At 44.7% G+C, this 16,574-nt stretch overlaps 1 protein-coding gene and 1 long non-coding RNA gene across 4 annotated transcripts in view; one reads left to right on the plus strand and one right to left on the minus strand.

The window, feature by feature from the left end:
* LOC135388268 (uncharacterized) overlaps positions 1-16,574 on the plus strand; it is a 543,978-nt gene that overhangs the window by 315,729 nt on the left and 211,675 nt on the right. The window lies entirely within an intron of this gene.
* LOC135390012 (uncharacterized) lies at positions 4,623-6,800 on the minus strand. 2 transcript variants are annotated; one of them, XR_010421661.1, is made up of 4 exons: positions 6,369-6,800; positions 6,137-6,231; positions 5,896-6,013; positions 4,623-4,899 (listed from the first exon to the last, which is right to left on the minus strand). It is a non-coding gene; the product is annotated as an uncharacterized LOC135390012 (long non-coding RNA). The 2 variants fall into 2 exon arrangements; XR_010421660.1 differs by lacking the exon at positions 4,623-4,899 and having other exon boundaries at positions 5,743-6,013; positions 6,369-6,799.

Here is a 16,574-nt window from a genome sequence, read left to right on the forward strand (position 1 = left end):
ACGCAAGTCATCTCGCCACGGTAATATAGTTCGCTGGCCAACCAACGTCGACGTGCTAGCTTAACATTTGAAATTTTTTTGTACAGGGGAAACAGATGCGACATAAGTGTCGCGTGTACATCCACTGTTGTATAGGCCTGCAACTCAAACTCAGAGAGAATGAGGTCCCCAGAGCGGGAATGGGTACTACGTACGCCACTCCTGACACGAAACAACGACGACTTCATTTTAATGGTTATGATTGGGAAGTTTCGTCGTCAGAGGCGATACTCTACCCCATTTGGCACGATAAGTAGCTGCTATCTTACTCCTTCTGGGGCGCTTCGAGTTTCGCGCTCCTGCAGCAGCTATTAAACGGCACTTGGACGCTTGAACACGCTCCCTGTTGTTATTCCCTTTGTCTTTTTTTCTACGCTCTCCCTGCTCTGCAGCCGCCCCACACCCTGCGTTATCTTTCTTCACTTTAATGGAGAGGAAGTAAGAGATCACGTGACGGAGCCCGATACCCCTTTTGCGTGCATCCTCCAAAAGCTGGGGCGCGAAGAGCGCGCTCGCGTACCAAACACGGAGTAACCACTTAAGCCCAGAGCCGTTTATAGAGAGAGTTTGGCCATTGGGAGGAGCCTAACTGAAAGCGCGTCATGCGACGTCACGGCTAACGACCTCCCTCGTCGTTCTCTATTGTTATCCAGCCGTCAACAGGTCGCAGACGCCATATTGATGCTGATCGTTGTTTACAATCCAAGGAGAGAAGACACGTGCGTACTTCTTGCTTCGAAAGCCTTTCGAACCTTGAACTCTTTGTTTGGCAACAAAGTCCCACTTATCACTGGCGCCAGTGGGTCATAAGCCGATTATTCCTGTAGACTGCATTGAACACGGCCACGAAGGAGTCGACTAGCTGGCGGATAGCATCAATATGGCGCGGACTAGATGGCTGATAAGCGGATTCCGCTCGGATTCAGGCTTTTTGGGCGGCGCAACGACGACTCCGACGTCGAAAATAAGCTCCTCCCATGAGGCGGCAAAAGATCAAAAAATGGCCAAACTCTCCCTATAAATGGCTCTGCTTAAGCCTAACCGCGGAGCGTTACCACTTAAAGGTCAGCTATGCCGATATCCCAAATAGTCGAAACGGTTGTGATATTCTGAAAGCCCACATCCAGCTCTCCCCAAAATACACCTTCATTCTCTCAGTTCGGTACAGTACCATGTCAAAAAAATAGGTAATTCATTCCGAAACACACATGGGCGCAGCCATTTTTATGACGTAAATGCGCCCGAACGGGCATTGTGACGTGTACGCGCCTTCGTACTTGTCAGTGGATTTCAGCTACGGCTTCTCGCGGCTTCACGTATCTGTGCTTGAAGATGGCGGACAGCCGGGTTCCACCGTTCCGCGATAAGTAAACAGTGCAGCAGCTGCGAACTCATTCGCGAACCAACCTGTGTGCGATGTTGTGACTGGAATTCGTCGTTTGTGTTTTGTGAGCATGTACAATTTGTATCAAGTCTCGTCTGCGTTAGCCCCTTTACAGCACTTGCCCATTGTAGAGACTGACGTTTCGACAGCCGTGTTAGCAAGAAAATGCCGACAGCGTTTTATTCCTGCAGGAAAAAATTGTGCTGTGTATTTGAGAAACCGCATACTACTATGGGACAAGTTTTACGTACGATTTATCAATGTAAAACAGCGTCGACGATGGTATGTAACGACGAGAGACGTAAAACGAAATACAAATCACATTTTAAACTTTTTGTGGGATTCTGTGCATTTTCCAGACGCTATCTTTGAATCATACCCCCACGCTTCGTTGTGTGGCACGCTACAAACTACTGCATTTTATGTCTAACATCTGGATATTGTTTGTAATGAACACCGTCGCACAAAAACATGCACACGAAAGCTCCAGTAGCCATGTGGTTGCACACTATGCAGACGCAAAAGAAGTACCAGAGCACATATTGCCACTTAGAAATTGTGTTTTTAGAAATGTGGTGTCTGAAGAGTTAGAGCATAGCATATATACTAGAAATCAGGTGCACCTTATCCTTCTGTAGAGTGCTCTTTCAATTCACAACTCAGCCCATGGGGTGTAAAAGTGTTAGAGGCAATTATGTGACTTGTCGTCCAGGGTGACATCACTGGCCATCCTCGGAATTAATTCCGTGCTCAGGAATTATTGTACAAAGCACTTTGTATGTAGGACGTGATAAGCAATATGTAAGTTGCAACCTTGTCTGCAGCATTCTCGATTGCCTCTTACCTTTACAGTTCGAGACACGTTATCAAACCATTTGCAAAGGGCACTCTTACAGGGGCCGTGTAACTTGAGTTTTTAGTATAAAATTTATAAAAATATAAGTATACAATATGTAATATGAAATTTGTATAAAATCAAAAATAACATTTATAGAAAGAATTTATAAAAAATAAATAAAAAGGCTTCATGGAAGCAATCCGTTAGCATACCCATTGCACATGAAGCACAATTATATATGCTTGGACATCATCTAATTAATCTTCTGAACCATATGTGTGGCTGCATACAAAATGTTTTATGCGCATCCTCTACCTTCCTATTCCTACATGTGCACACGAATAACAGTGCATATATGTGAAGTGGCAAAAAGCAACGCTAGACTCTACCATCATTGTGCCCCTTTAACTTTTCCACATTTATGTCTGGTGAACAGGGAATATCTCACTAGAAAAGAAGACATTTGTGCATTGTTTGGCAAGCAAATAAATATATTTATTTACATTTTCCATAAATCAACAATGTTGTGACCTGGTGCAAATATTAATGTCAACAAGTAAAGTACTTACAAATTATTCCAATGTGCTCAAATGCAGATACGACAATTCTGTTTTTGTACCTCAGCACAGTACAGTTTCAAAATTAACAAACTGCACAGCATCAGCAATCTTAAAGTATCTGAAGAGGGGAATCACATAAAGCTCCAATAATAGACTGTGCAAACAAAGCTAAAAAAAAAACAAAGTACTTAAGAAAAATCTGATTAATCGGTTGCCGTTGTGATATGTACTACTATGCACAATTCATGAATGGAACATGTTACCTCATTGCATTGCCTCCATGTGAGCACTAGAACAGGCAGCTTTTTAGGTCGCTCTTTCCGTGTTTTTCTATTGTCTTTTTTTGTTTTCTGTTTTTGCATTAGCAAGCATGGCCATAGTGAATCACAAGCAACCAAGGACAGGATGAGACATCTACAATGCGACTGCTAGCTCTAAACTGATATATTTATTAGCAGACTCTGGAATATACACACATACGCTGCTAAGAAAATGACAATTTAACCAATAGAATAACAGACAAGAAAAAGGTTATATATCTTCCCCTCTCCTCATTCTATTTCACAGGCAGCCCTAGTATCATTCTGAGTGTGTCCGTGCGTTCCCTTTGAGATAACGTATCTCTGACAGAAGCAAATCCAACAGTGGACTGCTTACGGATGCAACTATCTTTGATTTCTCTAACCACTTGTTATTTAACCGCTGCCTTGAGCTGTGTGTTCTGGAAATTTAGGCAGCATCCAGAGTCCCTGCAATGTGTTGCCATGTTTCTCGAGGGCCTGTGTTTCACTATGGCTCTCAGATACAAACTACCCCATTTCAACACAGTAGAAAACACAGATTTGTAAATAGCATCTGTTGATTGCACTGTACATACCCCCCACATAAAGGATCATAGTGGATACTACATCTTGTGCGATAATGTCAGGAACACAAAAAATATAGATTTTAAACCACTCTTACGTCATAGTAGTAGTATTTGTGTGAAGCTGCGCAATTCCTGTCCTGCAAATAATTTAAACCATATGTTTCATCTGCCAGCGTGATGATCCCCTGAAAAGCAATTCACACTTGGCGGGAACTACCGGTTCTGAAACCTATCCCTGACATGTGTAGCCATCAGGGAGGAAACCCAAGGGCTGCAGTGGAAAAGACAAACACACACGGGCTATGTTCTCTCTGTGTATCAGCTGCTCTGGCTAGGTTTCTATTCACGCCTGTATCAGTAATGCATGAAGACCACTGCTAAGTTGTGTTGAGAAACACCACTTTATGTTTGCCATGTCTAAATGAAACGTACCTGACCTGATCCAAATTAACCGTTCTGAGTCTGGAACACACAAAGAAAAAAACGCAACACACGCCACAACATTAACAGATAGCAAATGAGCTGTAGCGAGCTCCACCTTGGGACAAAGTCAACAAGTAATTCACCAAAAGTCAATGAGCGCCTGAAATGTAACATCGCCAGTGGCGTAGCCCGACCTCAAAGGTAGGGGGGGGCCTCGATACGAAACCCCCCCCCCCCCCGCTGATCCTGTGTCGACAACACACACATACTTGTGCACACTTCAAACTGAGGATTAAAAAAGGGAACGAAAATAGTTGATTTAGACGTTCACAGTACGATTACATGTATAGGCTGTCATGACCAATGAAGTGGTGTCACGAGATTGGAAGTATTTTGAAAAGCTCATACTTTGAAAACCATTCAAGAATGCTTCTTAGATAGACGCCATGAACTGCAAGAACTTTCGCGATCGTCAGACTGGTCCCCCCCCATATATTATGTTCTCGGATTTGCACGATTTGTGTGGGTCGGTCCGTGGCAGGTAGGGGGGGGCTCGAGACCCCCTAGCCCCCTCGTGGCTACACCACTGAACATCTCTGACTGCTAGCAGGATGGCCCACGTTCAATTCCTGGTGCTAGCACTGACTGGCTTTTTCATGAATTATTTGTTGGAAGCTTCGATGTGCTTGAGAACCATTCGTCAACCATTGTATCCTCATGAGGTGATGAGGGTTTGTCATCCCAAAGAGACTCCCTTTCTGGCATGTGTCCTTATGGATGCTCATCACTGCAGAAAAAAAGAAAGAAAGAAAGGAAAAGCATTTAATGACAAGAAATGGATAGTCGCATTTACTGCATAATGATTATGCACAACAGAAAGAATACTTTTGCACAGAAGGCTGTACTTCTTGATGTCTAACATCAAGTTACAAAATTCCAGAATATATGACATGTTGTAAGGTAGAGAATAAGTAGAGTTATTGAGTTGTCGAGTTGAGTTGAGGGGGCAGTCGTACCCCCTTTTTATTTTATTATATATGATTATATAATTATCTTTATGTCTGTACCACCCCTCGCTCTCTACATTACAACATGTTTTATGTATTCTGGGATTTTGTAACTTCATGTCAGACATTGACAAGAGCAGCCTTGTGCACGAAAGTCTCGTCTCATTAAAATTTAGATGCTCTCAACAGTCTTCTTTCTGTTGTGAATCTCTATCGCAGCATACCTGCACATTGCTGTTCTACGTACTGTGACTTTGCAGTAAGAGTATGGACTTTGGGTAAAAAGACTACACAGCACTGCTCAGGTATTTTTGCCTATCGAACAGTATGTATGTATTCAGTATGCACACAGTATTTGTGCACCGGACCCACTAAAAATGTAGTGAATGTGGCATTGCCCACGGTAATGCACCAAGTTGAACATAATTATTGTAGAATCCAGGTATTTTAGCTTACATGTCAAGCCAGTACCACACCAGTATCCAGTGTGAAGTTGTGACAAATAAATAGCTTCCATTTTTCTTAGCTCTCAGAAAACAGACAGTGAATTAATAAGAGTAGACAATGTTAACATGAATTCTGGGCTATTCTTCAGTTGAAGATTCACAGATAGTAAAGCACCTTCCTCAATGGACGTTCATGACACTGAAAATTCTAAAATGTTATCAGAGGCGACATCAGCTTCGGTGTGTCAAAGGATTGTATGTCCAACAGTAATCCAACTAACAGTAACAAAAATGTGCAAAAGACAAATTAACTGAACTAATGTAACGTACCTTCTATATCAGACAGTAAAGCTTGTAACACCCCATCCACAGGAACCAGTGTCCAGACACAAAAGTGCTTGAACTGGGAGATAGCAGCTAATCGGAATGGCGATCTTTGTTTTCCACCCTGGAAGCACAGGTTGTAACTTTGAGGGCAGATTTAAAAGTGGTGTCAAAATGTCTGCATGCGAGTGCACATCAAAAGTTGAACATAGATGAATACTCAAATTATAACATCACATTGTCATACCTGTTGGTGGAGGTGGACTGCAACTAACGTGTCAGCAATTTCTTCATGACCAGATGCAAGCCAGATCATGCTTCATTTCCGCCTTCAGCGTGCACCTGTGATAATTCAGAAGTTAGATTATCAATAGTACTATTGTGTTGTTAATCGTGGTTATATCAGAGTAAGCGCAGTAGGACAGCTGCACAATCGATTCATTACGCTTGCTATTTTTTATATCTGAACCTCGACTTACCATTTTTTGCTCTCGTTTTTTGCCTTGATCCTCCGTGGCACGTTCAAAATGTTATGCGTCGGGCACCTCAGATTTTCATCAGACGATTTCGTGCCGAGATTCCAAATTGCCTCTGGAGTCGCGCGTAACCTATGATAACATTCGTGGACGAAATCCTTGCAGTGGAAATTAGCAGGCACCACTGTCAGCCAAGAGCTTCGCACTGCTTGGTCTTTTGGCAGCTTATAATAGGTAACACTTGAATGCACCGATGAATTGTTCTAACAGCGTAGCACTCTCGCATCTTCGACAACTTCGCCGTGGCATATTTACGATTCATATCGCTCCAGCCCATAAAAGGCAAGGTCAGAACAAGGAAGTGCACTTTCCCAACGACGCTGTGCCAAAAAAAAACATTCACATGCTTTGTTTCCGACTTAGTAACAACATAACAGCTGTTCGCTTATGTACGATCCACAGAGGAGGAAACGAAAGAAGCCAAGCAGCCAAGCCAAGAGTCCATGCCAAGCCAAAGACAGATAAACCGAGAGCAGTGACGTCGGTGCGCCCGTGCGCAGGGTTTGCCGACGGTCTGACGACCGGGCGTGGGAACTAAAAAAACTGTTTTCTAAAAAACTACGAACAGTTGGAGCAAGATATTTCGCACACATATTCAGTGTTCGGTAATGAACACACAGCGCGAGTATCGCTCAGTTCTGCGGCACTTCAAAATCGGCATATCTGACCTTTAACGGTCGGAGTGCCAAACACTCTCGCTCCGGAGCAGCCATTTAGAGGGGCACTAAGCCGATCTAAGAGCAATGATGCATCATGAGGAGTATGTTCATTTAACCCTGAAATATATTTTCTTAAATTATGAATGTCGACAACGACATAGTAGCGCAGCAATTAGGCAGCGTTCACACGGGGCAACTTTTTCCAGCAACTATGAGCAACTTTGGGGTTGCTGTCAGCCGGCAACCTCCAGCAACTCGAGTTGCTCAGAGTTGCTGCGAATCGCTCCCAGACCGAAAACTTGAGAAGTTGCTCGTGCACTGGCCAATCAGAAAGGGGAGCATTGCCACGTGACTCCCGATGGCGTTGTGTATTTCGTTGTGGGTTCATGGGTTCAAATCCTGCAGGTGCAGCTGAGAGATAACTTTTTCTTTTTTTACGAACTTCACGGAAACATATCAGTTGCCACTTCTGGAAGGCAATAATGATCTATTGGGGCAATAAAACTGACTGAAATTTGATAAACAGCAGCTAAAGAAAAGATTCCACCAGTTCGATTCGAACCCACATTGTCCGGTCGCCATAAGGTTGCTTGTGGGTGGAGCTATCGAGTTGCTGCGTGTGAACGCGGACTCGAAATTGCTCGAAAGACTTTGGTTTGAGTTGCTTCGAGTTGCTGGGAAAAGTTGCCCCGTGTGAACGCTGGCTTACAGAACGCGTTGCGCACTATTCATTGAGCTTGCTCCGCTCCTCTAGTTCCCACAACAATAGGCACCTTATGGCACTTATGTTGCTGAAGTTTTGAATAAGTGTTTCTTTCTTTCTTTTTTTTTCAGAGCCACTACACTACATTCACGAGAAATGTCTTTCCACAACGTATTATTGTACATCTTTTCCGGCCGCCTTCACTAATAGAAATGAGATTTCTTTATAAGCCGCACTTATTCTTTGAAGTGAAACCCCTCCGCAGCCACGGAGCCGCAACAATGCACAGCAAACAGGTTCGGCAGGTTTCTCACAGACAGATGCGTCTGCCCCGTTTGCTGTAGCCGAGTGACGTTTGGTGACGCATTAGACGAAGGGGAGAGTTGCGCTGATTTCGCTCTTTGATCTGTTTTTAAATAGTTAAAGCGGTTGAGCTACACAGAGTCTTCCACATATTTAGGTAGAGTGAAAACCCTGCTTTCACTCTGTGTAGTAGCAAGCAATTTTGACATAGCGAGAGTGCGAGAGTCCACCTGATTTAGAGACATTGAAAAGTATGGTTCCTAAAGGGTGCTAGCGCGGTCAATGGAGAAGGATGGGCTCTAGATCTTCCACATCACCGCAGTGATGGCGTCTTGGAGACTCAACTTGCCGCAAGCGGTAACGCCACTGAGCTGTAAAAGCCACATTGAGTCGCATCCGATGAATTAATGCGGCGTTTTGACAAGAGGTGTTTCGTGGCATCCGGAAAGCAAGCGTTGGACAAAGTCTTACGGGTCTGTGTCCTGCTTCGTACACATGCTGTTAAGCGGGTAATGAAGAAAGCTGGTAAGCCGGAATGCTGGTAATCCGTCTCTAGGGGCGCGGGCGAGCCTCGTATGCCTGTGTTCTCAATCGCCTGCAATGTAGCGAAGTAGGCCTAAAGAACTAGAGTGCTGGACAAAAGTTTACGGAACACGCTGGGGCCCATTCCTTCCTCAGAGTGACACGCTAGCATCGAATGGTACCGTACGGACTTGCACACAGGTGACTGGGTTACCCGGGCACATGTTTGTAAGTCCGTAAGGTCACATTCGCTGCTAGCGTGTCACTATGAGGGAGGAATGCGCCGGAGCGTGTTCCGTAAACTTTTGTCCAGCACTGTACATCTCTTCAGCCTAATGCAAGCCCTTCGCTTTCACGGGAAATTTTGCGGCAACACAAAGAGGAACAGAAGAACTGCGACAGGAAAACTATGGTGGTCAAACGTTCTAAATGTTGAGTTGAGAATTAAGTAGTATTCCACAAACTTATTTTTTTTTGTTAACTATGATGATGAGCTGGGAGGTACCCGGGTTCGAATCCCGGTGACGGCTGTGCCGGGTTTCCTCAGACGCTGTCTGACATATATCGGCACAGTTTCCTTGGAAGTCGGTCGAGGACGCGCATTCCCCCAGAGTAGATGGATAGGAATCCAGCGAACAGGTACGGAAGAACGTAAGGTACGTTCCGTACGTGACGTTGCTTGACTTCATACTACGACTACGTTGAACGTACGTTTAGTACCTTCAGTACGTGACGTTCCCAACCTCTGTGAGGCCGACAACGGCGAGCTCTTTCATTAGTACCACCACTACCACCATGATGGGCGACGCCGCCATGGTTGGTCCGGTGGTTTCTTCATTTGGAGACATAACCTGAGGTTAGTTCTTAGGTTAAGTTAGTAGGCGGGCGCTCTATGGTCGCCCAGGATTTGTCCATGAACGTTGTACCAGGCAGTTGGAAAATAACACGGCAATGCATTTCCTTGTTCAGACTGGTAGGTGGTGGATCCAAATCCTATACCACCGGCTGTGCTTTCTGAGGTTTTCCCTGGGTTTCCCGAAGACTTCCCAGATGAATGTCGGCACAGTTCCCCCTGAAATCGGCCGAGGACGCATAGTTACCCCCTCACTCCTTCCTGCTGTCCTCTCTCCATCAGTGCACATCTGTACGCTCCGCATAGCCACAGTTGCTTCGCGGCGGTAACACCGAATAAGAAAACATTCGACACGCCAGCGAATTCATCGAAAGACTTTACACGTAGACGTGAAATACACTAAATAATTTACACTGCCTACTGTGCTCGGCTGTGCAAGTACGAGTAACATCCTACTCGATTACCATCACTGAAGCGTCCGGTACAGGCTTTCTACTTCACCTACATGTTTCTTGTGCGTTCATTCTTGCTAAGCGGCAGTAAGTGCACCCAACGAGAAAGACGAGGCGAAGATAGTATCAAAGGAAAGAGGATAGCCGTTATGCCCACGCGTGCATTGGCTGAATAAAAAAAGAAAGAAAAAGATCACGAAGATGAAAGATACTGTTGGGCAGCAAAGGTGCACTCTCCCATGTATCATTGCGAGTAAGTGCAACCGGAAGACTCTCCGATAGTTTTATTCATATTTCACTCTGGTGGCCGGAAAGATACAGGTATGGCACACAGAGTGATACATGCAATTCATGAAGTATGGACGGAGCCAAGTCAAATAGGCAGTGGTGGAGATGCGCGTAGGATGAAGCAACTCGAGAGATGAAACTGTGATGATGTTTCTGAAACTTACATCATTCGATAGGGCACCCATTTGGCTGCATTTTCCTATATAGCAACATGTTTTGAAGTGATACTGCCAGCCAAGAAAAATGTATTTGTCAAACGACACAAGAAAGCCCATTTTTGCGGCGATCAGGAAAGTGTTAAACTGATCGTGAAATGTTCTTGCTAATTCCAGCTGCGGGTGCAGCGGTTCAGATATGGCTCAGATTGGACTTGGATTAGTTTTGTAGCACGCAATGAGTGGTGAGCGCATCATCAGGCGGAGCGGATCTGGCTTCGTCTCAGATTGGATTTAGATTGGTTTCGTAGCACCCTATCATCGGCTATGAGCCAACTTCGGAGCACAGTGTATCGAGACAAGTACTTCGACCCCGACTAGGGTATTTTTAGTTCTGATATTAGTGCGGCCATTTAGTGTGATAGTGCTTCGTATTCCATTGGAAAATGGCACTCTTTTGCGGTGCTTTGCATTGCTGTCTGTACAACAGCATTCTCTGTCAAAATTGTTGCCAAATTAGCTTTGCTTTCTTCGGTATAAGAACTCTTCTTTCTTTTCATTTTTTCAAACTTTCATTTCATTTTTTTTATTCGTAGCTTGTAAGTTGGGGGTCGATATGCATTTCGGCTTATATGGCAGGTTTCAACCAGGGTCATTCGGCTTCAAATCTTGCCCGCTGTCGTTTTTACGAGGTCTTAAAGCGTACGTACGCGTGAGGAATATGAACTACACAGTAAAGTAAAAAAGAACAGAGAAAACTCACTGTACTCTTTGGCGCACTGCCAAAGGCGTAAGAAATGCGGTAGCATTGTAGCAGACGAAGGTCAAACATGTAGATTTGTGTGCGGCGCAACGGCAAACCAGACCATATAGGCTGCCATGGGCCTCCTGCAGGTCCCGCCCGCTAACGCGTTCATTTCTTGTTGGAGTCACTGTACTCTTTGGTGCGCATTTCTGAACATCTGGGCGGAACCTCTGGTCGTCTTCGGAACCTCTGATCGTTTCCTAATGCTCTAGGACGCAATAAGTCCCCATGAGTCCTTGCGTGCCACAGGTGGCGCTTGCTTTTCTAGAAAGGTCTATTCCGCGGCGGCCGTGTTCGGAGACGACGTGGACGACATCACGTGAGACCCGCTGTGCAGACATTGAGCGCGACGTGACAGAGTGGGTAAGAGCGTCTGCGCGTTGGTCGCAGCAAATGTCGTGCGGTAGCTTAGGAAGTGGTAAGCTCGAACCCTACCACCGGCTGCGCTGTCTGAGGTTTTCTTCGGGTTTTCCAGCAGAGTTTCCAGACGAATGTCGGCACAGTTTCCCCTGAAGCCGGCCCAGGACGTACACCAACCCCCCTGTCCCCCACTCATTCCTGCTGTCCTTTCTCCATCTGTGCGCATCTGTACGCCGCTCATACCCATGATTGCTTCGTAGCGCTAACTCGGAATCCACAGGGCTCTCCTTCACGATGCAATCGCATCTTGTATTCTTCGCCTGACACTAATAAAAGAAATCTTGAAATCTTCAAAAAGAGGCACACATTAGGGTAATGGTACCGTGACGTTACACGTAAGGTTTGTCTGCGCAGTGTGGCGACATGTTGCACGTGCCACAGGGCACGACTGCGGATGATTTGGACCACCTGGGGTTCTTGTGACGTGCGCCGGAGATCTCCGACACACGGTGCTGGAAGCAATGTTTACCTCCCCTACATTGCTACCGCCCTCGGCCGGGGTCGAACCAGCGATCTTGAGCTCAGCAATCCAGCACTAGGGAGTTTTAGCACATCGGAAGCGATCTACAAAACCAATTCGCCTCTCCAACTGGCTGCTCGCCACCTAGCGGACCTCAGCAGAAGCACTCAATGAATTTAGTAGCAGCAGACGAGCGGTATGTTTCGCCGCAACTTCCCATCGTGTGCAATGGAGTTTCCCGGCTTACAGTACTCAAACTGCAACAGCACTGCTCAATTCCGCAGTGCAAAAATACTGCGCGGAAGAATAGAGAAAAAAGATACTATCCCAGGAGCGGCGTGAACGAAAAGAACGAGGACAGCGGGAAAGGACACGCGAGTTATATGTACAATTTTTGAAGCCTGTCTCGTGGGAGAAAGCATGAAGCAGGATGATTTATTCATCGGCAATCATTCTTTTATCAGCTATCTGAAACACGACGCGAGCGCCTCTACAGAGAGTTGGAGAGGCGAATACTATAAAGTCAAGTTGTCAAGTCCAAGACGAGCTACGTGATATGAGCCACGTCAATGGAATCACGTGCTTGGCGTATCATATCTTCGGGACCGTTATTATAAAGACCTTCCAATCTGCTAAATCCTTCCTAGTCCTACTATCCTTCTAAATCTCCCTATTGAACCAGCGTCGCGATAGAATAAGAAAAAAACGTGGGGTAGCAGTGTAACGCGACGCGTACACCGAGACCCCAAAATGCGTTAAAAGAAACCAGCGAATATACGAATAGTTTGTTATTACGCTCCTGTAGTGTGTCATGTCTTACGGGATGATACAGAAGAAGAAAGGAAGTGCCTCAATGAATTAGCTGTGTCTGTTGCGATACAATAGCGCTTCCCATCTAATTTTTTCATATTTTCATGGCTCGCGCACCCTGAAATCCTCCCAAACGGTTGACAAGAAGAAAAAAAAATAACGAGACCTACAATTCGCGTATGCTGCGCCGCTGTTAAACATATCAGAACATAACCAGCTCGCGTGGCTCAGTGCTTAGCCCGCTGGCCATGTCACGTCGAGACTGGGAGGTACCCGGGATCGAATCCCGGTGCCGACTGTGCTGTCTGGGTTTTTCCCGGGTTTTCCTCAGACGCTTTCAGACATATGTCGGCACAGTTCCCCTAGGAGTCGGCCCAGTACGCACATTCCCCCAGGGCACCAGTCGTGACGTTGCCCACTAATGTGAGGCCGACAACGGCGAACACTTTCACCAGCACCACCACCACCATCAGAGCATAACAAAGCCTGCATAACAACGTAAATTGATTCCAAGTTATACCCAATCCCAAAATTGGCGGTCACCCTCCCGTCGGCGCACTCCGTCACTATACTCAGCCGCTATGCGGGAAGCGGCCTTACAGGATGTGAATTCAATGGGAGACAGCGTTTATGCCAATTAACAGCAAAACAGAATAAAATTTTTAAGATGTCATCGTCTAATAGAGAAGAACACCATGTAAAGAACCCCTGGAGACATGAAAGGCGCCAGCAGAATATGAGCCTAGTGCACCCTGGCCAAATGAATTTTAATGCATTGCGCCTATGGGGATTCCGTGGATTTTTGCACAGCGCCCATGTTTAGACTACGATTTTTCGACAAAGGCAGTCAAATTTTGGAACTGTCATCGCCTATTTTCCTTCAGTACGTCCTCCAGGCCACATACCAACCACGGCACGATGTGTGAGTGTTAATCCTGATGCACCCAGGGCCTTCAAAGTTGCGACTCAGACAGGGTGTCCCTCCGAGGCGCTCGACGGACTAAGTCCCAGTATTATCGTAATACGCATGCGCTGAGACTGTACGGCCGGTCTGAAGGAGTTCGAAATCAGAACGGTCATTTTTTCCAGAACTCGAAGTGGCTGACAGAACAGACAACTTTATTTTGAGTGAGTAGTATACAGACGATACCGTTTTGTATTTTATATCGCTTTTATATTAAACTATACAACTTGATCCAACTGTGCCGTGCCACTGATCGAGTGCCGTTTTGGAAGTGATTTTGTCAAGCGCAACCTTTCAGGGTGCAACAGGAGAACAAGGTAGGGGTTCAAACTTCGTGATCTTACTTTCACATATACATATTACATAATCAGCTTAGGATAACTTTATTATCATCGTTATATCAAAGAATATTAAGCCCCGAACTTGATGGAATTCACCATTTGGCCATCTTGGAAGCGATTTTGTCAAACGCGACCTCTCAGGGAGCAACAGGGGAAGATACCGAGTTCTAACCCCGTGATCTTACTTTCACATATACATATTACAAAATTAGATTAGGACATATTTAATATTATTGCTATATCCAATCATATTAAGCCCCGAAGGTGATGAAATTGGCCACTTAGCCATTTCGATGCCGTTTTGGAAGCGATTTTGTCAAACGCGACCTCTCAGGGTGCAACAGGGGAACAAGATACGGGGTTCAAACCCCGTGATCTTACTTTCGCATATACATACTACAAAATCAGCTTAGGACATGTTCAATATTATTTTTATATCAAATGATATTAAGCCCCAAAGTTGACGAAATTGGCCACTTGATCATTTCGACTGCCGTTTTGGAAGCGATTTTGTCAAACGCGACCTCTCAGGGTGCAACAGGAGAACAAGACACGGGGTTCAAACCCCGTGATCTTACTTTCAGATATACACACTACAAAATCAGCTTAGGACATCCTTAATATTATTTTTATATCAAATGATATTAAGCCCCAAAGTCGACAAAATTGTTCATTTGGCCATTTCGAGTGCCGGTTTGGAAGCGATTTTGTCAAACCCGACCTCTCAGGGTGCAACAGGGGAACAAGATATGGGGTTCAAACCCAGTGATCTTACTTTCACATATACAGACTACAAACGCAGCTTAGGACATCCTTAATATTATTTTTCTATCAAATGATATTAAGCCCCGATGTTGACTAAATTGTTCATTTGGCCATTTCGAGTGCAGATTTGGAAGCGATTTTGTCAAACGCGACCTCTCAGGGTGCAACAGGGGAACAAGATACGGGGTTTAAACCCCGTGATCTTACTTTCACATATACATACAACAAAATCAGCTTAGGACATCTTTAATATTATTTTTATATCAAATGATATTAAGCCCCGAAGGTGACGAAATTGGCAATTTGGCCATTTGGGATGCCGGTTTGGAAGCGATTTTGTCAAACCCGACCTCTCAGGGTGCAACAGGGAAACAAGGTATGGGGTTCAAACCCCGTGATCTTACTTTCATATATACATACTACAAAATCAGCTTAGGACATCCTTTATTATTTTTATATCAAATGATATTAAGCCCCGAAGTTGACTAAATTGTTCATTTGGCCATTTCGAGTGCCGATTTGGAAGCGATTTTGTCAAACGCGACCTCTCAAGGTGCGACAGGGGAACAAGATACGGGGTTTAAACCCCGTGATCTTACTTTCACATATACATACAACAAAATCAGGTTAGGACATCTTTAATATTATTTTTATATCAAATGATATTAAGCCCCGAAGTTGACGAAATTGGCCGTTTGGCCATTTCAAGTGCCGGTTTGGAAGCCATTTTGTCAAACCCGACCACTCAGGGTGCAACAGGGGAACAACGTGCGGGGTTTAAACACCGTGATCTTACTTTCACATATACATATTACAAAATTAGTTTAGGACATCTTTAATATTATTTTTATATCAAATCCTATTGAGCCTCAAAGTTGACGAAATTGGCCACTTGATCATTTCGAGTGCCGTTTTGGAAGCCATTTTGTCAAACCCGACCACTCAGGGTGCAACAGGGGAACAACTTACGGGGTTTAAACACCTTGATCTTACTTTCACATATACATATTACAAAACTGGTTTAGGACATCTTTAATATTATTTTTATATCAAATCATATTAAGCCTCGAAGTTGACAAAATTGCCAATTTGGCAATTTCCAGTGCCGGTTTGGAAGCGATTTTGTCAAACGCGACCTCTCAGGGTGCAACAGGGGAACAACGTACGGGGTTTAAACACCGTGATTTTACTTTCACATATACATATTACAAAATTAGTTTAGGTTATTTTTAATATTATTGTTATGTCCAATGATATTAAGCCCCAAAGTTGACGAAATTGGCCACTTGATCATTTCGAGTGCCGTTTTGGAAGCGATTTTGTCAAACGCGACCTCTCTGGGTGCAACAGGAGAACAAGATACGGGGTTCAAACCCCGTGATCTTACTTTCAGATATACATACTACAAAATTAACTTAGGACATCCTTAATATTATTTTTATATCAAATGATATTAAGCCCCGAAGTTGACGAAATCGGCCTTTTGTCCATTTCGAGTGCCGGTTTGGAAGTCATTTTGTCAAACGCGACCTCTCAGGGTGCAACAGGAGAATAAGATACGGGGTTTAAACCCCGTGATCTTACTTGCACATATACATACTACAAAATCAGCTTAGGACGCTTTTTGCTTAGCGAGTGCCGTTTTGGAA

Source organism: Ornithodoros turicata, chromosome 3, assembly GCF_037126465.1.
Source record: "Ornithodoros turicata isolate Travis chromosome 3, ASM3712646v1, whole genome shotgun sequence".
NCBI lineage: Eukaryota > Metazoa > Arthropoda > Arachnida > Ixodida > Argasidae > Ornithodoros > Ornithodoros turicata.